This window comes from Littorina saxatilis, linkage group LG5 (assembly GCF_037325665.1).
Source record: "Littorina saxatilis isolate snail1 linkage group LG5, US_GU_Lsax_2.0, whole genome shotgun sequence".
NCBI lineage: Eukaryota > Metazoa > Mollusca > Gastropoda > Littorinimorpha > Littorinidae > Littorina > Littorina saxatilis.
The window spans coordinates 58,353,640-58,380,218 of record NC_090249.1 but is presented as its reverse complement, the minus strand read 5'-3'; the positions used below and the strand labels follow the sequence as shown (position 1 = coordinate 58,380,218).

At 42.9% G+C, this 26,579-nt stretch overlaps 1 protein-coding gene and 1 long non-coding RNA gene across 3 annotated transcripts in view; one reads left to right on the top strand and one right to left on the bottom strand.

The window, feature by feature from the left end:
* LOC138967551 (tetraspanin-18B-like) overlaps window positions 1-26,579 on the bottom strand; it is a 346,223-nt gene that overhangs the window by 246,371 nt on the left and 73,273 nt on the right. The gene's annotated exons all lie outside the window — the stretch shown is intronic.
* LOC138967550 (uncharacterized) lies at window positions 14,764-19,479 on the top strand. The gene is made up of 4 exons (XR_011455988.1): window positions 14,764-14,988; window positions 15,478-15,593; window positions 18,035-18,095; window positions 19,279-19,479. It is a non-coding gene; the product is annotated as an uncharacterized lncRNA (long non-coding RNA).

The following is a 26,579-nucleotide window of genomic DNA, read 5'->3' as shown; positions in this document are numbered from 1 at the left end:
CAATCAATCAATCAATCTCTCTGGACTGTTTGAGAATCCATGGACATCTTATCGTATAGTTTTCACGGCTAGGAACGCTAGACTTCATTACATAGGTTAAGATTTTTTTTAAACTATGTGTGAGATCTTTTCTGTCTACCGCCAACAGAATATGAACTCTCTGTCTCTGTCTGTCTGTCTGTCTATCAATCTCTCTGTCCCTCTCTTTCTCTGTTTCTCTCTCTATCGCTCTCTCTGTCTGTCTCTCTCTCTATCTGCCTCTCTCTCTCTGTCTCTCTCTGTCTCTCTCTATCTCTCTGTCCCTCTCTCTCTCTCTGTTTCTCTGTTTCTCTCTCTCTGTCTGTCTCTCTGTCTCTGTCTCTCTCTCTCTCTTTCGCTCTCTCTCTCTCTGTCTCTCTCTCCGTCTCTCTGCCCCTCTCTCTCTCTGTTTCTCTCTCCATCTCTCTGCCCCTCTCTCTCTCTCTCTCTCTGTTTCTCTCTCTCTGTCTGTCTGTCTGTCTCTCTGTCTGTCTCTCTGTCTGTCTGTCTCTCGCTCTGTCTCTCTCTGTCTCTCTCTGTCTCTCTCTGTCTCTCTCTATCTCTCTCTCTCTCTCTCTCTCTCTCTTTCCAACCCCCTTTTGTGAGCAGTCTTTTTACGAGCAGAATCCTCACATAAATTCTCTCGGCACCAGATGGAACGACCCAATTCTCTCCTCTCTCTCTCTCTCTCTCTGGCACCGCTAAACCAAACTGTCTTCGACCAACACAGCTTTACTCAGCATTGCCATTACCACAGTATTGGAACACCCCGTGACGACATCTGAAATTCATTGATTCGCGTGTAATCAGCGCTACTAGATTCTCAACGCCTGTTCTACTTTTGAGAGTACACTCCTTGAAATGTTTTCTGACACCGACAGCCTTCGGAAGAAACATTGTCGAGTTATGATCTGATCAAAATGATTTTTGTGGATAAAAGTACAGAAAGTTTTTGTTTTTTGATACAAGAAAAGGGCAAAGTGTGCTGAATAGTCTCTATTATTAACAAAACAATTATCACTCCGCCCCCCCCCCCTCTCTCTCTCTCTCTCTCTCTCTCTCTCCTCTCTCTCTCTCTCTCTCTCTCTCTCTCTCTCTCTCTCTCTCTCTCTCTCTCGTTTCGGGCAGTGGAAAGGGAAAGGTTATTTGAGGAAAGGAGCGGGAGGAGGGGGGGTGGAAGGGGGGGTGCCATTTATTTTGTCCCTTCAACCAGATTCTGGTTATATTTCGAATGATTGCATCTCGTATCAAACAAAATAATTCATCGGTTTGTTTATGTTGGCCCGTTTGCTTTGAGAAATATAGGATCTTGTGTTTGTTTGGTTTCAGCAACATGTTATTTAAAAGAAAGCACCATGAAATAATCATGATCAAACAATACGGACACGAAATTAACAACGGCTTATGTTCCCTGGCCCTGTTAAATCATTTGAAATTGGAAATAGCGTCTTGTCGAATCTTTGTAGGTGTTTATGTTGTGTTTTCTTTGGTTAGCAAATATGCTAAAGGTAAATATTTGGCTCTAGAAAAAAACAGTTGTGAAGATTCCTTCAACCGTGGTTGTACTGGAAATAACAGCTCCTCACCATTCCTACCGTCTCTCTTTCACCGAAGTGCATTTCCATGTAGAAGCCATACATCAGTCGCGTGCAGTCGACACACTGACCTACTTTAGCAGCACGTGACTCTCGGAAACCCAAGCAATGTTCGATCACAAGTTGATTCAACACTGACTGCCATGGAATCAGTATCGGAGTAAGTCTCTGACGACATCTCCTCTTCATCAATTCGCTATTTATCACAGATTAGGGGTGCTGTCACGGAGAGCTTTGGTTGGCCTGATATGGGTGAGAGTTTTCATTGCAAAGTCCTTTGGTTGGCCTGATATGGGTGAGAGTTTTCATTGCAAAGTCCTTTGGTTGGCCTGATATGGGTGAGAGTTTTCATTGCTAAGTCCTTTGAATTGGTGCTGTGTGTGGCGACTTTTGATCAAGACTCAGACTGATATATTGGGAACGTGAAGAAAAAGTATTGCTCGGTATTAACCAGCAAGTTCCAAGTCTAAGGCGTGCAGGCGTGCAGGCTTGCAGTCGTCATTCACTTTCAAAACCGGGTTATCTCTCTGAGTCTATGCTTGTCTCTCTGAGTCTATGCTTGTCTCTCTGTGTGTCTAAGTACGTCTGTGTGTCTCTCTGTGTGTCTAAGTGTGTCTGTGTGTCTCTCTGTGTGTCTAAGTGTGTCTGTGTGTCTCTCTGTGTGTCTAAGTGTGTCTGTGTGTCTCTCTGTGTGTCTAAGTGTGTCTGTGTGTCTCTCTGTGTGTCTAAGTGTGTCTGTGTGTCTCTCTGTGTGTCTAAGTGTGTCTGTGTGTCTCTCTGTGTGTCTAAGTGTGTGTGTGTCTTTCTGTGTGTGCTCCACTTCATACAATAGTGGCTTAACTCTTCAAAGCTTATGTGAACAACTAATTTACTGAACACAATAAAAGTTAAACACCAGTTTAAACATTTTAAACATATGTATTGATTAAACTGTGACTTTTCCTACTTTGAGCAATGTGACATGTTGCACCACACTTTGAAGTAATCCCACACTTTGAAGTAAACCCATTTTTTACTTCAAAGTGTGGGGGGATCTTCCCACACTTTGAAGTAAACTCAGTTTTTACTTCAAAGTGTGGGGGGATCTTCCCACACTTTGAAGTAACTTACTTCAAAGCGTGGGACTTTTGCATCGCCTGTTTGAGCCTGATGATTTTGTCAAAAAAAATGGCAAAGTCTTTTGGATGAGTGAACAGAAAAAGTGAGCGAGCCAAGAAACATAGTGATGTTTGTTATCAGGCTTTAAGCAATGTCCCATTGTTGAGTGTGACGAAAACTCGTGGTGACGATTTTAAAACATGTTGGGTCATGCGGAGACAATCTGGGAACAATTGGGCTAATTCGGCACGATATTACAAGCATGGGCTCACTGTAGAAAGCCCCCCGTACGACATTTCTCCACAAAATGTCCCTACTGTCACAATTTCCCGCCAAATGTCCGCAACTGCGATAATTTCCTGCCAAATATTCCAACTGCGACAACTCCCCGCCAGATAGATGTCCCAGCTACGATAATTCCCACCAAAATGTTCCCACTGCGACATTTCCCCGCAAAATGGCCTCCACTGCGACAATTCCCCGCCAAACAGCCCTTCTACGACGATTCGTCGTCAAATGTCCCCACTACGACAATTCCCCGCCCAGTGTTCCCCACTGCGACAATTCCCCGCCAAATGTCCCCACTACGACAATTCCCCGCATAGTGTCCCCCACTGCGACAATTCCCCGCCAAATGTCCCCACTACGCCAAACTCCCTGGAAAATGTCCCCACTGCAACAATTCCCCGCCAAACGGCCCCACTACGACAATTCCCCGCCAAATGTCCCCATTACGCCAATTCTCCCTGGAAAATGTCCCACGTATTTTCGTCACACTCAACAATAGGTCATTGCTTTGGGTTGATAATAAACATCACTGTGTTTCTTGGCTCGCTCACTTTTTCTGTTCACTCATCCAAAAGACTTTGCCATTTTTTTTGACAAAATCATCAGGCTCAAACAGGCGATGCAAAAGTTCCACGCTTTGAAGTAAGTTACTTCAAAGTGTGGGAAGATCCCCCCACACTTTGAAGTAAAAACTGAGTTTACTTCAAAGTGTGGGAAGATCCCCCCACACTTTGAAGTAAAAAATGGGTTTACTTCAAAGTGTGGGGCACATCCCCACACTTTGAAGTAATTTACTTCAAAGTGTGGGATTACTTCAAAGTGTGGTGCAACAGTGACATCATATGCAGAGTCCGACAAAAGTTCGTATTAATAGGCGGTTGACCGAGACTACAAAAGAGGGCATCCGTGTGTGGTGCGTTCAACCGTAAAAACTAAAAGGAAATCCAACTTAAATTGAATATGAGTTGTCTTCCATTGTCGTTGCTTTTCTTCCCCCATCTCTCTTTAACCCCCCCCCCCCCCCCCCCCCATTTTTCTACCTGTCAGTGTGTGTGATGGAGCGATGCAATCGGGTCGTTCCCCCCATCAGCCTCACCCCGTCACTTCCTCCCGACACCCTCCGCGCGCCGCCATTAAGGCACCAAGCGATCACGTGACCAATCCTCGAATTTCCGGTGGACGGCCAAATCTATCTCTGGCGATGAAAGAGTTCCAGCGAGGACACGACCCGGGTTCGCCAAGAAAAGCGCGAGAGGGATGAAGTTTCAACGCCACCTTCGCTTTTCCCGAGGTTATGGGATATTCCATCGATCGAGAGCGGAGAACGATTGACGTGGTGGTCAGGGCCGGGGTATTGTTGCCGTCAAATTGAAACAGATGCTGGGGGACAGCGGGCAAGCAATTTCCCCAAGTCCACAGGCATTGAGAGAGAGAGAGACTGGTAAGGGAGTATAGAGTTAGTGACATGTGTTGCAATTGAGAGATAGTCAGCAAGCAATGTCCCCCTATTCCACAGGCACATAGAGAGAGAGAGAGAGAGAGAGAGAGAGAGAGAGAGAGAGAGAGAGAGAGAGAGAGAGACTGGTAAGGGAGTATAGAGCTAGTGACATGTGTTGCAATTGTGAAATAGTCGACAAGCAATGTCCCCCTATTCCATAGGCAGAGAGAGAGAGAGAGAGAGAGAGAGAGAGAGAGAGAGAGAGAGAGAGAGAGAGAGAGAGAGAGAGAGAGAGAGAGAGAGAGAGACTGGTAAGGGAGTATAGAGCTAGTGACATTTGTTGCAATTGTGAAATAGTCGACAAGCAATGTCTCCCTATTCCATAGGCAGAGAGAGAGAGAGAGAGAGAGAGAGAGAGAGAGAGAGAGAGAGAGAGAGAGAGAGAGAGAGAGAGAGAGAGAGAGAGAGAGAGAGAGAGAGAGAGAGAGAGAGAGGCTGGTACGGGAGTATGGAGTCAGAGACATGTGTTGCAATTGAGAGATAGTCGGCAAGCAATGTCCCCCTATTCCACAGGCACAGAGAAAGAGAGAGAGAGAGACTGGTAAAGCTGCGGTCATACATGCGACTCAGTCGTCGCGATTCAGTTGCGTGATTCAGTCTTTGGCCGATCGCACATCACATCGTAGGCCATTGACCCGTCACACGATGAACGATAGACGAACGACTGACGAACGATAACTCCACGCGAGCGGGGCGGAAGTGACGTGTCACAGTGAACACGGCAAGCGCGCTTTGCGAGAGCAGACGCTAAATGTTCGAACATAGCTCTACCTTTCTGAAAAATTCCTTTCAGCATTACGCCTTTGCAAGAAATAAAGTTCCCAGACAGCTGCAATTAATGTTTCCCTACCGCTGTACACGCCTAAAATGTCTCCTTTATATCTGAGTAAAAAACTGTTCTTCCAAAAAGTTTTGAATCGACGAAGAGACGCTGTACGCCACTGTCCGCCATTATTTTACGTCACGGCGTCAAGGCCGCAACAACGCGTTCTGATTGGCTCTGTTGGCTCTGCCCCTGCGATTGACCGACGACTGGATCGCAGGAATAGAACATGTTCTAGGGAATCGCATGAGACTGAGTCGCAGACTTGTCGTAGCTGTTTTCTACGACTGAGTCGGCTGTGTGACAGGGTAAATCGCGCGACTCAGTCGCATGTGTGACGGCCCTCTAAGGGAGTATAGAGTTAGTGACATGTGTTGCAATTGAGAGATAGTCGGCAAGCAATTTCCCCTATTCCACGGGCACAGAGAGAGAGAGAGAGAGAGAGAGAATGGTAATGGAGTATAGAGTTAGAGACATGTGTTGCAATTGACACGCAATGTCCCCTATTCCGCAGGCATGTAGAGAGATATTACATGAAAAAAATCATCTTTCAACATACCATACCAAGTTCATGTCGTGCGAAGACACACCCAGACATATGTAATTGAGACTTCAACGGAAGCAGACTTATACCAAATAAACTGTCTTCACTAACCATTTCTTTCTTTCTTTATTTGGTGTTTAACGTTGTTTTCAACCGTTCAAGGTTATATCGCGACGGGGAAAGGGGGGAGATGGGATAGAGCCACTTGTTAAATGTTTCTTGTTCACAAAAGCACTAATAAAAAAATTTGCTCCAGGAGCTTGCAACGTAGTACAATATATTACCTTACTGGGAGAATGCAAGTTTCCAGTACAAAGGACTTAACATTTCTTACATACTGCCTGACTAAAATCTTTACAAACATTGACTATATTCTATACAAGAAACACTTAACAAGGATAAAAAGAGAAACAGAATCCGTTAGTCGCCTCTTACGACATGCTGGGGAGCATCGGGTAAATTCTTCCCCCTAACCCGCGGGGGGATTCACTAACATTGAGGAAGGCAGAAGGTGGAAAGCCGAGAAATAAAGGGGAATAACTTTGTGGTGCCAATAGCTCAATGTGATTTTGTAAACGAAAATGAAATCAAGCGGCAACATATATTGAGTGCGTCTGTGAATTCCAGCTTTGAGTCGGAAGCGGCAACATATATTGGGTGCGTCTGTGAATTCCAGCTTTGAGTCGGATTACAGACAGATACGGGGCATAGTTGTCCAGACATGTTTGGGAAACTTTGTAAAGGACCTAGGGAACAGCAAAATAGTGCGACAAACTCAATGAACACAAGTCATCACACGAATAATACCAAGAGGACATTAGCTTATCAAAGGCTAGACACACACAGACCTGGCTACTGCTTGTCAATCGTTTCGCCTATGTTTTTCGTCTACTGGCGCTCCTGTGGTGACAGTGAGTTGATTAAATCAATAACTTACTGGCGATCATTTCCTTAATAAAAAAAACACAAGAAAGGTATGTTGTTGGAACGTTGTTATTGACAAAATACGTTACAATCACAAATATATCGACCCAACGCTCTTTTAAGTGAACGGACAAACAATTAGTCACAAAAAACTTAGCTTGATGTAATCAATTTTCGCCCGTTCGCCAGGAAGCCGAGGGAATGAATGTTTTGAACATAATTTCCTCAGCTGAGAAACTCCCAAACTGCGAATATGATTTATATCGCTACTGTAACTTTCAGATATGTCAAAATGAAAATACAAACTGTCAAGAAAACAGCAGAGGAAGGTAACACATTCCTTCATTCCCGAGTCTAACTCTCAGACGTGTCAGTGCCGATTAAAAAAGAAAAACACCCGTAAAAATACACAGTCGAGGAAGATACAACAGACTGAAACTCGTTGCTCCGTGACTGACTAAATCAATGAAATACCCTCAAGCAGACTCTATCTTCATGCCTAACAACTCCGAATCCGAGTTCTTCTGTATCACTTAACTCGTAAACATACCGTCATTGTCGTAATGCACAAACAAGGAAGATAACTCAGTGTGGACATTCGCTTCTCTAGGATTGCCTCAATCAATAAAACAGACGACGACAGACGAGAAAAATCTTCCTTCCGGTTGGCTGGACGGCACCAATGCCAGTAGCGGAAGTCAGCAAAGCTCCCGTCATGCGCAGCGAACAGGCGCTGTCAGTTACTGGATCCCTGGAAGCGCAGGTGGAAGTAAAACCAGAGTGGAAGGAATACCAACACTGCTCTCGTCTCGGAAACGGAACAAGTCACTGAGCGATTGTGAGAGAAATCCATGAAGAGTCGGGAAGAGACGAGACTGTGGGGAGAAATGTGGGGGGGGGGGGGGGGGTGTGGTTGTATCTGAGTAGAAACTAAATTATTCAGATCGCTGCAAAAATAGAATGTTCTGTTTTTGCATGAAGGTTCGATGTCCTGATCGGGCAGGCGCAATTGTACACTCAAACTTTTTTGTACAATGCACCTATCCACCGCAAGAAAAATATATTTGCTGAAGAAAATTTAAGACATGGAGAGAATGCTCCGAGACATAGCATACAAACACAACTGAACTCTGAGAGTAGAGTTATCAAACTTGGTTAAACAAGAAATTCCTCCGAGGTAGGAAAAACACCCCCGTCCTTACCATTCTCACTGCCACCAACTGAGAAGGTTATTTCCCTTTGACCATTAATATGTCCCTCTATAAGTCCTTGTAGAATCTTAATCCACCAATAACTCCCTAACCGTGTGTTTGACTGGTCCCAATTTTTGTAAGGACCGTCTCAGGAATGTATAGAACCTGTTCACCAAGTTTGGTGACGATCGGTCCGTTCATTCTTGAGATCTATATGCGAACACAAACACACAAACAAACAAACAAACACATCGACCGAATCCTATACACACCCCTATACCGGGGGTGTAACTATATCGAGCCATCAACGAATTCCCACCACAAACACAGACAGCAAAGGTCATCAACCATCCCTCGACCCCGTCACAAGCCGCGAATCAAAGAGCACAGGCAGCCTGTCGATGTTCCAGAATGCAAACACACAAAGTAAAGAAACTGCGGGAATAAATGACACGCACGGTCGCAAACGGCCAAAGTAGATACTGACACAGCATCCGTCATAATAACGCAATATTGTTCCCATCCCAAAACAACGCCCCTCCACGCTCAGACGTAAATTACACATTAGGAATAACCCAAAAATATCTCTTATCCTGCACATAGTGTGTCCTTTCTTTCTTTCTTTCTTTCTTTCTTTGGTGTTTAACGTCGTTTTCAACCGTTCAAGGGGGCCCGGTAGCTCAGTTGGTAGAGCACTGGACTTGTGATCGGAAGGTCGCAGGTTCGAATTCGGGCCGGGACGGACACGGGTCAACTTTATGTGCAGACCCAGAGACGGAAGCCATGTCCCACCCCCGTGTCATCACAATGGCACGTAAAAGACCTTGGTCATTCTGCCATAAGTGCAGGTGGCTGAATACACCTAAACACGCAGACACCTGGGTAGCGCGACTCCGTTGCTGCTAGCTTTCCACTGGGAGGAAGCGACCCGAATTTCCCAGCGATGAGACAATAAAGTAATGAAAATGAAAAGAAAAAAAATGAAAGGTTATATCGCGACGGGGAAAGGGGGGAGATGGGATAGAGCCACTTGTTAATTGTTTCTTGTTCACAAAAGCACTAATCAAAAAATTGCTCCAGGGGCTTGCAACGTAGTACACATAGTATGTTCGCTACAGTCACATATTATACATTAGAAATAACACAAACATCACTTCTGTTCATTTAATACATCAAATTCACATAAGAAAATAACGCCAAATGACATCCCATCTTTTCTTTCTTTATTTGGTGTTTAACGTCGTTTTCAACCACGAAGGTTATATCGCGACGGAATGACATCCCATCAAATGTGGGTTTTTTTCAGTAACGGCATTGACTATACATCAGCAATTTCACAAACAGTAATTCTTCTCTTCACCGAAGACATAAATTACACATCAGAAGGAAATAAAATATATCTCCTCTACCACCACACACTGTCTTTACTGAAGACATTGATTATACATCAGAAATAATACAAAACAGCTTATACACTCTTCTTGTCTTCCCTTCGCTCCGCAAGACATCAAGATTATACATCAGAGGCTAAAAGCAGCAGTATCTCATCCCACACTCTTGATAGTCTCGGCTGGCGTGCGAGCGAAGGACAGAGGTGGTCTTGGCGACAATTACTGCCATGCGGGGCCCAGGCTGGGATCATTAATAAGGGGATAAGGCAGGGAACAGACGTCAGGACAGCGCAGAAAGGGTTAAACGCTGCCAGCACGCACGTACTACTGGCACGCGACGCTCGACACAATGTCACATGATTTTGGGATCTTCTGCGACAGGAAGAGGGTTAAAATGTCATCGGAAAATTAAATGAAATTTATGGTGAGAGATTTTTGGAGGATTTTATTTCTTCTATTTTGTGTTTAACGCGAGAGCAGGAAGCAGCTTCTCAGAACGGAAGGAAATTTATGGAATGATATTATTTCCTGGCAGTGATTTTTCTCTCTTCTTGCTCGCCCTAACCCCACCCCCATTCCTTTCAGCAACGAATGGCCGTCCGAACGTACCTCTTTGTAACGGTATCATTTTCTCAGCTCATCCCATCTTTCCCTCCTCTGCCTTGCCTTACCCCACCTTTCAATTTCGCCCAAACCCAACCTTCGCATTTGCGGAATCCATGGCTGTACGTCACTGACCTTTTTTTTCTAAATGGTAGTGTTTTCTCGTTTCGTCTCAGAGATATATAGACAGGTGGATTTTTTCATGTCTGTCGTTTTGTTCTTATTTTTCCCCATTCGAACACCCGTCTGAAGGAACTCACAGCCAGCATACCTTCTTCATGACATATCAATTGTCTATCACACTGAGTTTTGGATATTGTCTCTGTTCTCCACTTCTTTTCTCTGAAATAATGCACATCAATCAATCAATCAATCAATCAATCAATCAATGAGTCTTATATCGCGCATATTCCGTGGGTACAGTTCTAGGCGCTCTGCAGTGATGCCGTGTGAGATGAAATTTTATACGGCCAGTAGATTGCAGCCATTTCGGCGCATATTTACCTTTCACGGCCTATTATTCCAAGTCACACGGGTATAGGTAGACAATTATTAACTGTGCCTAAGCAATTTTGCCAGGAAAGACCCTTTTGTCAATCGTGGGATCTTTAACGTGCACACCCAATGTAGTGTACACGGGGGGAGGTTCGGACACCGAAGAGAGTCTGCACACAAAGTTGACTCTGTGAAATAAATTTCCGCCGAACCTGGGATCGAACTCACGCTGACAGCGGCAAACTGAATACAAATCCAGCGCGCTACCAACTGAGCTATATCCCCGCACATACAGCAGTTGAGCAAATGGAAAAGGCTGCTATGCTAACTTAATATTTCTGTCCACAGAACTCGCGTCTAATTGGGACATGACGTGGTTATGCTAGGAAAAGGAAAATCTACCCGCGGTTTGTCCTTGGGAGATTGCTGGTACTGGTACATGCCGCTTCGATCCATGCTGATGTAATCCATCAGTTTGCGCAGGAGGCAAACATGGTATTAATGCAGTATTTCACACGATGATGCCAGAGCTGGCTTTAAGAGAATCAAACCATCAACGCAAAATCAGTGCATCTAAATAACTCTGTTTAGGGTTATTCCAATTGGACAATAAAAGTAATCTGCCTCTACACAATTGTATCAATGCCAAGTAGCAAGCAGTTCACCCAAACCTTGAAATGCAAAAACAGAGCGTCAAAATAACTCTGTTGCTCTGCACAATGGTGTGTAGTCTAGGCTTATCAAGAAGCAGTGCACACTGACAGTCGGACCACGGCTTCGTCACCTGACTGCGATTGTCCGAACGCGGTGCTGGGTATCCTTGGCACAAAGGGTCAAAAATCCAAAAAATAAGCCCTTAAAAAAATAAGGCCTTATTTTTGAAAATATGCCCATATTTTTGAAAATAAGCCCTTATTTCTAAAATAAGGCCTTATTTTCCATTATTAAGGCCTTAAATCTTTAAGCCCTTAAAAAAATATGGGCATAAAAAATAAGCCCTTATTTGAAAATAAGGCCTTACGAGAAATAAGGCCTTATTTCTGTAAGGCCTTAATAAAAATAAGGGCATAAAAAAATAAGGGCATAAAAAATATGGGCATAAAAAAATAAGGGCATAAAAAAATAAGGCCTTATTTTTTTGACCAATCATGAAGCTGAATAGAATTTGGCTTCGCCGCTCATGCGCAGAGATCTCATAACAAACATGGCGAATGGGGAGATCGTGATGAATTTTTGAGAAGAATTTGTGCTGAAATTGCAAATTGCGAGAGAATTGGGGTTTCCGATGAGGTGTTCGCTCAAGATAAGCATTGTTTACATGAAATGACCGTTTGATTTATATCAGTGTAACATCTTGATCTTACTCTAGCTCCGGATGCGCAGTAGCGATGCGCAGAAAAATATGGGCATATTTTTTTAAGGGCTTATTTTTTTATGGGCATATTTTTTTAAGGGCTTATTTTTTTAAGGTCATAACAGAAATAAGGCCTTATTTCGGTAAGGCCTTAACAGAAATAAGGCCTTATTTCATTATACCCTTATTTCCTTATGGCTGTAAATATTTAAGGCCTTATTTCTAAAATAAGGCCTTATTTATAGAAATAAGGGCTTATTTTGAAAAATATGGGCATATTTTCAAAAATATGGGCATATTTTTTTAAGGGCTTATTGTTTGGATTTTTGACCCTTTGTGCCAAGGATAGCTGGGTAAGCGCAGCACTGCCGACCTCTGACAAAACACAGTAAGTCCATTTTTGTCAAAAATGAGATTTTTATGCCATCATAATGAGCTCACTAGCCCGCATTTTGTCTGTAAAGTGTGTGTGTGTGTGTGTGTGTGTGTGTGTGTGTGTGTGTGTGTGTGTGTGTGTGTGTGTGTGTGTGTTTGTGTGTGTGTGTGTGTGTGTGTAAAAGGAACACGGGCGTAGTTTAGCGTGCAATCGCTTGACTGAATGGTTAATCACGTCTCAGTGTTCTTGTTTGGACTTACTGTCTTTTGCCAGTCTGCTGCACTGTACTCGGGCAACTTCGGGTTCGAAGAGGCACAGTCGGTCGACTGAAATCTTTCTCACGAAAACCGATTTCGTCGGATTACTTCATCTCAGACGTGTAGCTGCAGTTTACCGATTGTGTTGCTGGTCTATCAAACCGGCCCCTATAGACCTTTACAAACAACCAATACCGTACCTACCAAGGATGCAAGAGGGGAGGGGAGGGGGGGGGGCTTACTTAAGGTGACATACAAGATAAGTGATGGAAGTGGACGTACACAGCTGTACTCGTGCCAAGGACGAGGTCGGGTCTTCCATTCACAGATCAACACTAATCACACAACAGATACTAGAACGCCTTCACAGCCAGACACAATCAACGTGATGTCCTCAACAGGTGTTCCACTGCTACCAAAGCACAAACAGTAGCGGCGTGTTGTTAACCCGTGATTTGTAAAAATGTAAAAACATTTTACAAATCACGTCGAACCTAAAACCGCGATTTGTACAAATTTAAAAATGTAAAAATATCGCATTCCACAAAGTAATGCATGCCTTTTATTGTTATTATTTTGTTTTTGTTTCGAGCCTCTACGCTGAGTGGTGGGGGTGGTTTTAGATCCATGTCCCATGTTGGTGCAATCCCATTTTGCCGCCGTCCCATTTTTGGCCCCATCCCATTTTTGTGACATTTCACAAGCCAAGCGTCATTTTACTAACATGTCATAACAATAGCGCGACATCCCATTTTGACACCATATCCCATTTGGCCGCCATGCCGTTTCACCGCATTCCATTTCGCCCCCATCCCATTGTCGCGACATTTCACAAGCCAAGCGTCATTTTACTACCGTGTCATAACAATAGCGCGACATCCCATTTTGACACCATCCCATTTGGCCGCCATCCCATTTTTTATTTATTCTTCTTGCCAAGCCTCACTATACTACTATACTGCGTTATTCAACTAGGAAGACATTCCGTTTACGCCAAATCCCATTTTTGCCACAATCCAAAATGTCGCGAAATAGGGATGGCGGCGAAATGGGATGACGGCAAAACAGCATGGCGACAAAATAGAATGTGGCGCTAGTGGTATGACACGGTGCTGTAAAATGTCGCGAAAATGGGATGGGGGCAAACTGGGATAACGGCGAAACGGGATTGTGCCAAAATGGGATGTGGAGCTAATGGTACATGACATGGTGGTAAAATGACACTTGGCCTGAGAAATGTCGCGAAAATGGGATGGGGGCGAAATGGGCTAACGGCGAAACGGGATTGCGCCAAAATGGGATGTGGAGCTAATGGTACATGATATGGTGGTAAAATGACACTTGGCCTGAGAAATGTCGCCAAAATGGGATGGGGGCGAATTGGGATAACGGCGAAACGGGACTAATAGATCCCTTTTTGGGATTGACTTTGCGGTAGTGCGACTCTGTCACTGCTAGCTTTCCACTGGGAGGAAGCGACCGGAATTTCCCAACGATGGGACATCCTAGTAATGAAGAAAAAAAAAATGGAAAAAAAATCTTAAAATTAACAGAGTCGCGCTACCCCAAAAGTCAAGGGATTTCGTTTTTATCCCTTGATTTTGGAGATGACAAGAAAATATCGGGCGCAAAAACGTGATCTGTAAAAAATTGTACAAATCACGGGTTAACACGTGTGCTGTCTGCCTTCATTTGACAAAATAGTTCCAAGTTACGAACGGAAGTTTGTGGACGCTAGCTACGCGGTGGAATGCAATGTCGATTGAAGTCTTCTGATGGACAAAGGGAAGTAAGCGCTCTAAATTCATACGACATGTGCAATAGAGTAAGTGACAGTTATACGGAACCAGTCTCCTGGCAGCTGAGAGAATAACAAGCATTGAAATAAACGAGCGACTTTCATCCTCAAACATTTCGATTGATAGTCTGTTACCTAATTCTAATCATCTCAGGGCACGCAAACACATCCACTATCATGAAAATGTGTATTAAATGACAACGCTGCATTTTTACGACAGGGCATCGTGCTTTGATAACTATACATCAAAGACGACCAGTTTCTAATGTTAGAGGTGCTCTTAAGCGGGGCTCACACACAGGTGGAGCAAGCGGAGCAAGGGTGGAGTAGGCTGCACCAGGCGGAGAGATGACGCTACTTCCCTTGCAGGAGTGGAGAAAGTTGTGTGTGCGGTGCGGAGCAAGGAATAGGACACGTTTCTATTTTTGGCTCCGGTGCAGCGGTGCAGCCAATCAGCGCACTCATCACTTTCTCCGGAAATAGTAGTGTGACACTAGGTGGCATCCCAAATAACGACGGCCGCCTTTTTCGAAAGAACTTTTTCATGGATTTTAGTACACAAGAATACCGAAACGGAAAGATACAATGTGGTTTCCGCTAGATTTCAAGTCACGCTTTTCACTTTTCCGAGGAAGCCAACAGCTGAGTGTGAAGAAACGCTGCTGTTCAACTTCGAAATCTCCAGTCGCAGACGACCTTCGCTTTTGCAGTACAGTCAATCGACTCAATGCAGGTGCAATGTTACTCATTTCGATCAGCTTGTTTTCGTATATATTTTTGCATTAAGATCATGTACAATGATTGGAATCAAAGGAGGAATGACTTCAGTATGCAAATGCGTTGGTTTGGCCGAAATCAATACAGCAGTAATTAAGCTAGGTTCTTTCTCGTCAGTTTGTTTTTTGCGGCTGAAGTTTGTCTTCTGAATGTACCACTTGCTTGATTTTGATTGTTTGTTCAGCTCTTCGGCACAAAATTCATCATGCAAGATATCAATTTGTTGAATGATAACGGGATAAGTGAAGTTCAAACATGTATCTGCTTGCAAAAAACAATCGCAGGGACAGATCTATGCTTCATTGACTGACAGATTGTCATTGAATTTCCAACGTAAAATGACTCGTTTGCAGACTCTCTAATTAGATCCATCGAGTGTTTGTGTTCTTAGATCCATTGGCTATGCAGGCTTTTTGCGATCATAACATTGTTTGGGTTTGTGCAGGTGCAATCTGCAGATCAGAGGAGATTGACCGCAGGGTGACGCAGTGTCAGTGATCAATGCAACTTGTGTTCGACACTCAATATTGCCTTCTACCAAACTCAAGGGCAAAACAAAAGGTACGTGCTTGTGAATTCATATTATGTAATGTCTGTGAAGATTAACACCGTCTTTAGCTCTAGTCTGAGTGATCATGCTTATTAATATCCAATTCAAGTTACATACGATACATACTCCGCCCCAGCACCACCCTCACCCCATAGCACTGCTATTCAGATACTACAGTCCAACAACTAACCATCTAAAAGTCCCCCCCCCCCCCCCCACTCTCAGTGTAACATCTGTTGCTATCTGCACCTTTGTGTGGTAATGGGAAACTCGTGCTCAAATAGTTTCGGAACTGTTGATATTATAAGAGTTTTATTTACCAATGGTTCTCCCCTCCCTCCTTCATATTACACCGACACTCTCTATGCCCACCCTCCACCCCCTTCCCCCATCCCTTCCCTCTACAGGCACGTCTACTAAAGTCTCAGACGTGATAGAATTAAGAGGATGCCACAATGATCCGGGTAACTTTGCAAATAATCATACTGATATAACAGAAGAAAGTTATTCCACAGTCATTTCTACTTATACAGGGTGACACGAAAAAAACAGATCCCACCAAAAGTTTAATATTTTCTGAAATAATCAGCCGATTCTTTTATTTTTTCAGGTGAGCCAAGCTGAAATGATGTTCTAACAGCCCACCAAGTTTGAGCTTCAAGATGTCATGGACAACGGAGCATAAGACATTTATAGTCGAGGCCTATTTTCGCCGGCGAACAGATTTGCTCGGGCTGCGCACAACAGACTCTCTGACTGAATCAATATTCCTCGGTGTCCTTGCTGATTTAGGTCGACCAGAGTGGGATCCCCTGTTAGGGTTTTTACTATTGAGGTTATTGACAGTCCCATGGTCTCTGAACTTATCCCTCCATCCATAGATAACTGATTTAACAGGAAAGTCTCTACGTCCAAACTGTCTTTTGAATTCCAGTTGAGCAGCGTGGATAGAATTCGACCGAAAATAGGCCTCGACTATAAATGTCTTATGCTCCGTTGTCCATGACATCTTGAAGCTCAAACTTGGTGGGCTGTTAGAACATCATTTCAGCTTGGCTCACCTGAAAAAATAAAAGAATCGGCTGATTATTTCAGAAAATATTAAACTTTTGGTGGGATCTGTTTTTTTCGTGTCACCCTGTACATAACAGTGTTACAAAACAGGAATTTGTGCTATTAAAGTTATAATCTACAAACAACAAAGACCCTCCAGCCCCCCCCCCCCTCCTCACCTGCAACATATACATGTTCATGTCCAACTTTCCCAGTGGCTCTTAATCTTATGTCTATGACTGTTGATATTGAAGAGTAGAAAGTGTTTAGTTTTCAATGACTAAATTTCCCCTCACACACACACACACACACACAAACACACACGCACATGCACAGCTGTTGTCTCCTTCTCAATCTCTCTGTGTCTCTCTGTTTAATTAAAATATTTGGATCACTAACTCTTCACTGAGATTCAGTGTTATGTGTTATGTGGAGTAAGATTAGTGAATGTTGCTGCTGATTCTGTTGTTCTTACTGTTCTTCCTCCCTGCATAATCTTTTTTCTCCTTAAACAGTTTTTGAGTCACTTGAGAAAAAGTGACTCTATGTAATCGGTCAGTGTTAGTCTGTCCGGCCGGCCGGCCGGCCGTCCGTAGACACCACCTTAACGTTGGACTTTTCTCGGAAACTATCAAAGCGATCGGGCTCATATTTTGTTTAGTCGTGACCTCCAGTATTTACATCTGTAGCCTTTTACGAACGTTATCAGAAAAACAAGGGAGATAACTAGCCTTTTCTGTTCGGCAACACACAACTTAACGTTGGGCTTTTCTCGGAAACTATAAAAGTGACCGGGCTCAAATTTTATGTGAACGTGACTCCCAGTGACCTCTACACTTTGACGTCTGCTTTGGTGACCTTTGACCTTTTTCAAGGTCACAGGTATGTCTTGAAGGAAAAAAATTGAAATATCATATCTCTGAAACTATTCATCGGATTTGATTCAAACTTTATAGGATTATTCTTTACATCAAATTATTTACATCTGTAGCTTTTTACAAACGTTATCGGAAACACAGGGGAGATAACTAGCCTTTCCTGTTCGTCAACACACAACTTAACGTTGGGCTTTTCTCGTAAACTATAAAAGTGACACAGCTCTAAGAGTAACAAATGTTAGTGTGTCTACTGTTAATATGATTGCTTCGAAAAAAAATTAATGATGCTAGTTTATGTGAATTAAGTTATTGATGGGGTTTGTTTATGTGAGATTAATGAGAGTATTTTTAATGCCAAGGTAAATATTTTGTTGCTCGATCCATGCAATCTCATTCTTCAGGTATGCATTGTGTTGTGAATAGCAATTTCTTCCTGTCCATCTGATGCCTCATATAATATTCAGAACTGCGAAAGTGACTCGATCGAGCGTTTGCTCTTCTTGTTTTTTTTATTACTACAGTGCGTCTATGGAGTGTACATCAGAGATGTGATGGGACCAAAAACATTCCAAAATGAAACAGGTAACTTTTTAAACTGGTCTTCATTTTGTTTATTGAGAAGTTGGTTCACATGATACATTTCAGAGTCGTCCTTTTAAATTCGTTAAATATTGCACCAGTCACTACATCTATAGATTATCAGATTAAGTTGTCTTCTTCTGCATTATGCATATGCAATATTCATCTTTAGTGCGCGCGTGTGTGTGTGTGTGTGTGTGTGTGTGTGTGTGTGTGTGTGTGTGTGTGTGTGTGTGTGTGTGTTTATTGGTTGAAGACGACACAGGCCCCTTCCCTTATTTGTTTATCTGTGTGCGAGACTTCGTGAGTCAGTTGCATAGGCAGGATAGCTAACTGAGTTGCCTGCAAGACCGTTAACGGCATTTTGCACTGTATATTTGCTGTACATTAATTTCAGCTTAGGTATGACCAATACCAAAAGTTACAATGTTGTAGGTGAAAATGAATGGTCTGTCTTTTGGGCTCTTTCCAAAAAGGATCCGAATTCGGGGATAAACTCAACCGTTTCGGGTTTTATATGGAGCCGTACACTAATTAACCCGATTTAAGCATTAAAGAATTTAAGAGTGTTAGTTTTGGAGGGTATAAACTATGTAATTTAAATGAAAATTTCAATAATAAATTTTCGTATAATTAATATACTTACCCAATTCTCATAGTTTATACCCTCCCATCCTTCCACGCTACTTAATTTCCTATGGCGTCTTTTTTTTAGCTTGGTTACCACCCTTTCGAGGGCAGGTAATTTGAGTAGTTTTTCGACATCTAGCATATATGAGATCTTAGTCAATGCATCCCTCAGACAACCAGTTACACCGTTAATGACACATGAAGCAATAAGGTAACTATCAGATAACACTTGTATACAGAAAATCCACTCGGACAAGATCAACAAAATCTTACGATCTTGTTAACTCATTGGAGACGTAATGTTTTAGTCCTTTTTTTTTGGTTGAAAATGTGCTGAAAAAAGAAGATTACAGCTAGATCAAAACTCAAAAGTGTTCCAAATTACCCCTCCATTTGACCTGTGAACTCGCCACTGTGTTGACCTTTGTCATGCATAAGATATAGTTAATAATCGCCAAATATTAACTAACTAGGTCAACAGGTCAAGAAGTATTAAGCATTTTTATGGGCTGCATTTGTTTCATTTGTGTCACCTTTTATGTTTATACTTTTGCAGGCTGGTGTGGAGTTCTTATGTTGCCAGGGCGATGGAAGACACATACATAAGACATATAAACAAGCTTCCCTGTGAAGTGTTTTGATCACAAATCACCATTATTTTACACATTTATGCATATCTATTCTCAGCTCAGACTTGTGCTTTGAAATTGGATGTTTAAGTACTAGCTAAAACCCTGAATAAAGTCTTCGCAATACATGGAATGGGATCAAAAGTGTGTGTGTGTGTGTGTGTGTGTGTGTGTGCGTGTGCGTGTGTGTGTGTGTATGTGTGTGTGTGTGTGTGTGTGTGTGTGAAAACAACATTCAAAAATGAGGGTGAGATAAAACATAAAAAAAGCTACAGCACAGATACTTTTTTGTCTAGCGTCAAGGACGGATCCAGGGGGGGTTCCTGTCACCCCCCCCCCCCCCCCCCCCGGCCTGAACATGTATCTCCTCCAAGGGTGATAATAAAATAAAAATCAATAAATCATGACAAATATTCGGAGAACGCGCCAGCTAGATTCCACATATTCTCATCTACATTTCAAAACGTCCAGACCTCCCTAGCGCCCTCAACTAATGAACCCCGAACACAATTGGGGGCCACCCCCAACCTGATACGGTCCGGCCATGAGCGTTCTATATCGTCCTCTTTAGAAACTTGTTGCGCTGTTGACACACGTACGTTTCTATTTGCAAACATCCATAAAGTAATATTTTGTTAATCATGTTTAAAACATTTCTTCTGCGTAGAGTGAAGCTAAATCAAACCACACACAAAATGAAAAAAACTAAATCTAAATCAAAGCCATATTGCGCGTAACATAAAGCAACAGTCTAACCGTCTGCAAGAGAGATTGTTAGTAGTAGATCTAAAAAAAAAGAATGGATTCCATGGAAGCTAGTGTAACTATACACATTCAACATCTTTGAAGCTTCGGATATAACTCGATAAAACAAAAAAGAACCAAAACTTAAAACATGTCCCAACAGTTGTTAGTCCACCTCTCTCTTCACCCGACCCCCACACTCACATAGTTTGTGTCTGAAAAGCTCTAAAACGCACTGGCACACACGCACACACACAGACTTATACAGAGTCCATTTAGAAATATGTTCAGTAATTGCGATAAAAGACAAGACTTTTGTCTCCTTTGGTAAACATCACGGTGTTTTTTTCCCGCCACTTCTTATCCACGTGTAAAAATATTTCCCATCAGACTGCGCGAGTGGAGAAACTACGTCATATCATAGGGGAATCCCCTACCGGAGCAGGATCGGAGCAGCCTGCTCCGGAACCGGAGCTTGTGTGTGAGAGGGCAGGTGGAGAGCGGAGCAGGATCGGAGCAGCCTGCTCCGCTTGCTCCGCCTGTGTGTGAGCCCCGCTTTAGCTATTCCAATCTAAGACCCAATTTCTGCCTTAGTAAATATAGGTCGCTTAGGCCTAAAAAAAAAAAAATAGGTGTGGTTACGGTAACCCGACCTACCCTATTTTTGGGGGCCGACCCTATAACATTTTATTACATTTGTCAGAAAAATACACAAAAAAACCAAGTAAACGAGTGCAGAAAACGCAATGAAAGCGAAAGCGCCCGAGTCGCACACTTATTTCCCTGTCAAGTAGGTTTAATTTGTACACATTAGAAAAAAAAAAGTTTAAAAAAAAAAGTGATTGCCTACCTTCCTACCCTATTTTTTTTTGGCTATGTTACCGTAACCACACCTCTCCCAAGAACTCTAAATGTAGGACACGGTACCGGTACTTAACTGTACATGGTCCTACATCTGATGGGAGAAGCCACTGAAGGAAAAGGTCAGTTGCCCCCAAAAGCAAGTAAGCTCTGACAAGCACTAATTCCAGCCTCATTTTAAACACCTACAAAGTACTACAGTAGCAATGGGTTAGCAATGAACCTTGGGGAGGATGAACGGCACCTGCTCTTACCAGTAACCTGGCACAGTACCCAACCCTACCGCAATTCAAACACTTCATTCCATTTAAAGTACAAAACCCCAAATCCTTTTCCAGCTAAGGGACCGGTAATTCGAAGCATCTAATCTCTCTCCTGGCGTAAAAGTAGTACAGTAAGATGGTCTACCGCTAATGGCCTCTTTAGACAAAGACATTTTACTCATTTCCCTTTCGCGTAACTTACAACCAGGGGCACAAATGGCTCTCGGTCCTGGGCAGAGAGGAGCTAAGTGGGGAATGGAGTAGTGGCTGGGGGGACACAAAATGGCTGTACGAGACCACGACTACCACCACGACGTTTGCCCTTAACCCCCCATCGTTGGTACTACACTAGTACTGGTCGTCGTGTGGTGACTGGTGGGTTCGGAAGGCCATGAGCAAGAGTGGGACACTTCAAAAGTTTTCCTGCAGGAAGATGCACCCCTTCTTACTAAGGAAAGAAAACAACGATGCTGACAACCCATCGTAGAAGCCATGAGACTGTAAATAAGGTGAAATTTAAACAAAAAGCAAACAAAAACTGGACAAATGTCCACACCAAAATGGAGAATGTGAAAAAAGATGAAAAATGTAAAACGAGCGAAAGAAGGAAAAAAAGGAAACTAAATAAAAAGAATTGTACAAGAGAAAGAAGAAAGAAAGAAGAAGGAAAACTAAAGAAAAGAAAGAAAGAAAAAAAGAACAAGAAAAAAAAAGAAAGAAAGAAAAACATCAACAAAAACGAGAAGAGAGCGAGAGAAGAAAAAACACGCACACGAAAACCTAATGTCCTTCACGTCAAAACGTCAAAACCAAATACGACAAAAACAAAAAAACTCACACACCAAACAAAATTTCTGCTCTTGACTTCAAAATAAAAACAAGTCGCGTAAGGCGAAAATACAATATTTAGTCAAGTAGCTGTCGAACTCACAGAATGAAACTGATCGCAACGCAACGCAGCAAGACCGTATACTCGTAGCATCGTCACTCCACCGCCCGTGGCAAAGGCAGTGCCCGTGGAATTGACAAGAAGAGCGGGGTATTCGTTGCGCTGAGAAGGATAGCACGCTTTTCTGTACCTCTCTTCGTTTTAACTTTCTGAGCGTGTTTTTAATCCAAACATATCATATCTATATATTTTTGGAATCAGGAACCGACAAGGAATAAGATGAAAGTGTTTTTAAAACGATTTCGAAAAAAAAAATTTGATAATAATTTTTATATATTTAATTTTCAGAGCTTGTTTTTAATCCGAATATAACATATTTATATGTTTTTGGAATCAGCAAATGATGGAGAATAAGATAAACGTAAATTTGGATCGTTTTATAAATTTTTATTTTTTTTTACAATTTTCCGATTTTTAATGACCAAAGTCATTAATTAATTTTTAAGCCACCAAGCTGAAATGCAATACCGAACCCCGGGCTTCGTCGAAGATTACTTGACCAAAATTTCAACCAATTTGGTTGAAAAATGAGGGCGTGACAGTGCCGCCTCAACTTTCACGAAAAGCCGGATATGACGTCATCAAAGACATTTATCAAAAAAATGAAAAAAACGTTCGGGGATTTCATACCCAGGAACTCTCATGTCAAATTTCATAAAGATCGGTCCAGTAGTTTAGTCTGAATCGCTCTACACACACACACACACACACGCACAGACAGACAGACAGACAGACAGACAGACAGACACACATACACCATACCCTCGTTTCGATTCCCCCTCGATGTTAAAATATTTAGTCAAAACTTGACTAAATATAATGACGCGAGACACATTCCCCTCCCAATATTTCTTCTTAACCAGTGTACACAGAACAGAAAACACATTCTACCAATATTTTCTCCAAGACCGGTTTGCCCGGAATCTTGTCATTCAATACCACTTGAAAAAGTTTGCTGCGGATGTTCCCCGATGCCTCAGTGGACAGTAGATCGATGCAATGAAGTGACAGGTAAGTAATGGCAAGCTTCTTAACTCTGAACTATTTGGCTATCACTGATGGCACCATTACAGCTAATTAACTCTTTACTGACTGGCGCGTGGTAAGAACCGCTCGTCAATCGGAATAGTCAATAGTGACAATATCCAGGTTTCCCAATTGCTTCGTTTCCGGGCGATTTATGTGGAGCACGTGATGCGCACAAAAAATATTGGCGGTCTAGAAGTGTCGTCTGCGCAATGATCGCGGCGGCTTTCTTGACCGCCAAGGACGACCGCGCACGTTGTGAGACGTCATTCGGTAGACCTCAATAGTTATGAAGCAAACAGGATTAGGACAGACAGCATGATTAATGCGAAGAAGAAACATACACGACTAGACAAAAAAACAAAACATAACAAAAACAGGAAAACGTACAAGAAGAAGACACAGACAAAAATAATGAGAGAAAAAAACAAAGAATAAAGACATGCAGACAAAATAGGATAAAAAGACAGAAAGACATATAGACACAATAACCAAAAGTAACAGGAAACACAAAAATGTTGGAGGGGGGGGGGGGGGGTGAGAGAGAGGCGGAGAGAGAAAAAAGAAAGAAACACTAAACAAAATCGGTAAGAACTGATTATGAAGTTTTCTTGAACACCAGTGGACAAGTTTGAAGTTTTATTTGAAGAGCACTTTAGATGCCCTGACTCGGCTCAAAGAGTGAGTTGTCAGATCTACACAGGCTGTTCATGTTTTCACTGGGTGCACGTGCCTGTATGTTCTAAATGCGGTGTCACTGTCCACGCCGAGGGCGAAACAGGAAGCGCGCACTGGGGACGCTGCAATCAGTCAAACCAAAAGTTCCTAACACAGATCTGGAAGACTTTCTTTCAGATATGTTTCGTTTGCCTTTCATCGAGATCCCCTTTGTGTACCTTTTGACACAAACTATTAAAAGTGTGACAGGGGAGGCTTCCGCTCCTTTCGCAACGGACTCTGCACCCGAGTTGTTGGCCTTTAAAGTCAACACCTGTGGTTTGTAGAGTTCTGTTTATGATGGGGTCTGGTGGTTTCCGATTGTCTGTATGTTCATGGAAACCTTTTTTATAGGGCTAAGAAATTAGCCCTAACATTTTCAATCCCGTTTGATTGCACTTCGCTTCCCGAGGTGATCGTAGTGTTTCGGCACACGGTTACAAAAGGATGCACAAAATTGGCATGATTGTTGAAAGTGTTCGCTGGGTATGTGTGTATATATAGTGTGTATAGCATATATGAATATTGTGTGAACAGTACATGTGGTGATTTTTGTCCGTATGGTTAATTGTTTTATGTAGGTTGTACATTTAATTGTTCTATTCTGTATATGTTCTTTTGTAAATGGCCTAGAGCCATAGGTTAGGCACTTAAAAATGTCCAGTTATTATTATTACATAACCACACGCACGCACGTTCACCCCCCCCCCCCTACATACACACACATACATGTAAACACACGTACCCCCACACACACGTGTGCACACACACACACACACACACACACACACACGCGCGCGCGCGCGCACACACGCACATACACAAAGACTGACAGACACACAACAAGAAATCAAATAAGCAAACAACCTGCAGAACTTAATTAATAATAATTACTACGTATTATTAGCAACTACCATCACTACCAAACTTCCCTACCCTTATCTTATAAATACCACTCTACTTCTGTGAGAGAGAAAAAAACAAAACCGTCAGAAGAAGAAGTCAAAAACACCATCAAAAAATCGAAACACAAAGTAGTTCCGCCAAACATTTTCACACACATCCAAAGAAATAATCCCCATCTCTCTATCTCCGCAAAAAGAACTAAAGACATTCGGCCTAAAAAGCAGAACGTGAGAGGAAAAGAAGATCATATTTCCGCATTGGCTGCAATAACTGCCACTGCCGATGCAAATCAAATCTGCCCCCGAAAATTGGTGGTGCACACAAGCCCAATCACACACACTTCAGTCTGTCACAGCACGTCAAATCGGCAGCGCTCTCCATCATCTCTCTCTCTCTCTCTTACGCTCTCTCTCTGCTCTCTCTCTTGTGGGTCGATACAAGTCCACTCAGCGATAAACGGCAGGTAACACACACCAAAGATTCTGCGCGCATTTCTCTCCCTTTAGCGAAAATGGCTGTAAGTGGGAAAAGGATGGTTGAAAACAGCAACGGCGAAAGCCGCCACTGTGTAGGATGAACAGGAAATATCATAGTAAAAGCCTCAAAATGAGACTCGAAAATGGGGCTTTACGGAAATATTAAAGCCACACTCGAACCTTCCCGTGTAAACAGCCTTTTCGGCTCGTCGTCTGTTTTTACATGGAATGAGACTGTCCCTCCACTTTGCCATTTGCCAAACACGAATAGCCTTGGTGCTCTCTCGATCTGCACAATGGGGATTATTTTGGGGGGATGAATTGATACATTTATCAACAAAGTCCAACTCACCACAGCCCGCAGTCAGGGCTTTGATATTCGGTATGTGACCAAGTGGAGGTCATATCGCATGTCAAATCCTGGCCAGATCTCGGATGGTGAGACCAATTGTTTACATGAGTGTGCCTTTAAAATGTTAACGAGATAATGGATCTGGGCAGGTACGTGCGTATATCAGCTGTTGAAGCTCATCACACATACACACACACAGACACACGCGCGCGCACGCTCGCACGCACGCATGAACAAACGCATGTGCACACGCACACACGCATACATACGTATACACACACACGAACACGAGCGTACTTACACACGCGTGCACAGGCATGCAGGTAGGCAGGCAGACAGACAGACTGAAAGACACGGAAATGGTGACTGAATGGGTGCAGAAGCGGGAAAGGCGGGGAAAAGACTTCTGTACACAATCTGTACAAACATAGACAAATATGGCTTCCACTGTATCTCCCACGTTCTTGACACCAAGACCACCAGGAACAGCCAGAGACAAACAAATTTCGAGGCTAACACTTTCCACACGGTAAAGACAAGTCACAGAAAAACTAGACAGAGATAGATAGAAGCTTTTAACACAATTGACTTTCTCCCACGCCTAAAAAAGCCACCATACGCCCACACAGCAGCCTCCGTCCAAGTGCAAAGAAAAAAGAACAAGTCGCGTAAGGCGAAATTACTACATTTAGTCAAGCTGTGGAACTCACAGAATGAAACTGAACGCACTGCATTTTTTCACAATGACCGTAGTCCGCCGCTTGTGCAAAACGGAGTGAAACTGACGAGCCTGTTCAGCGCGGTAGTGGTTTCGCTGTGCTGCATAGCACGCTTTTCTGTACCTCTCTTCGTTTTAACTTTCTGAGCGTGTTTTTAATCCAAACATATCATATCTAATGTTTTTGGAATCAGGAACCGACAAGGAATAATATGA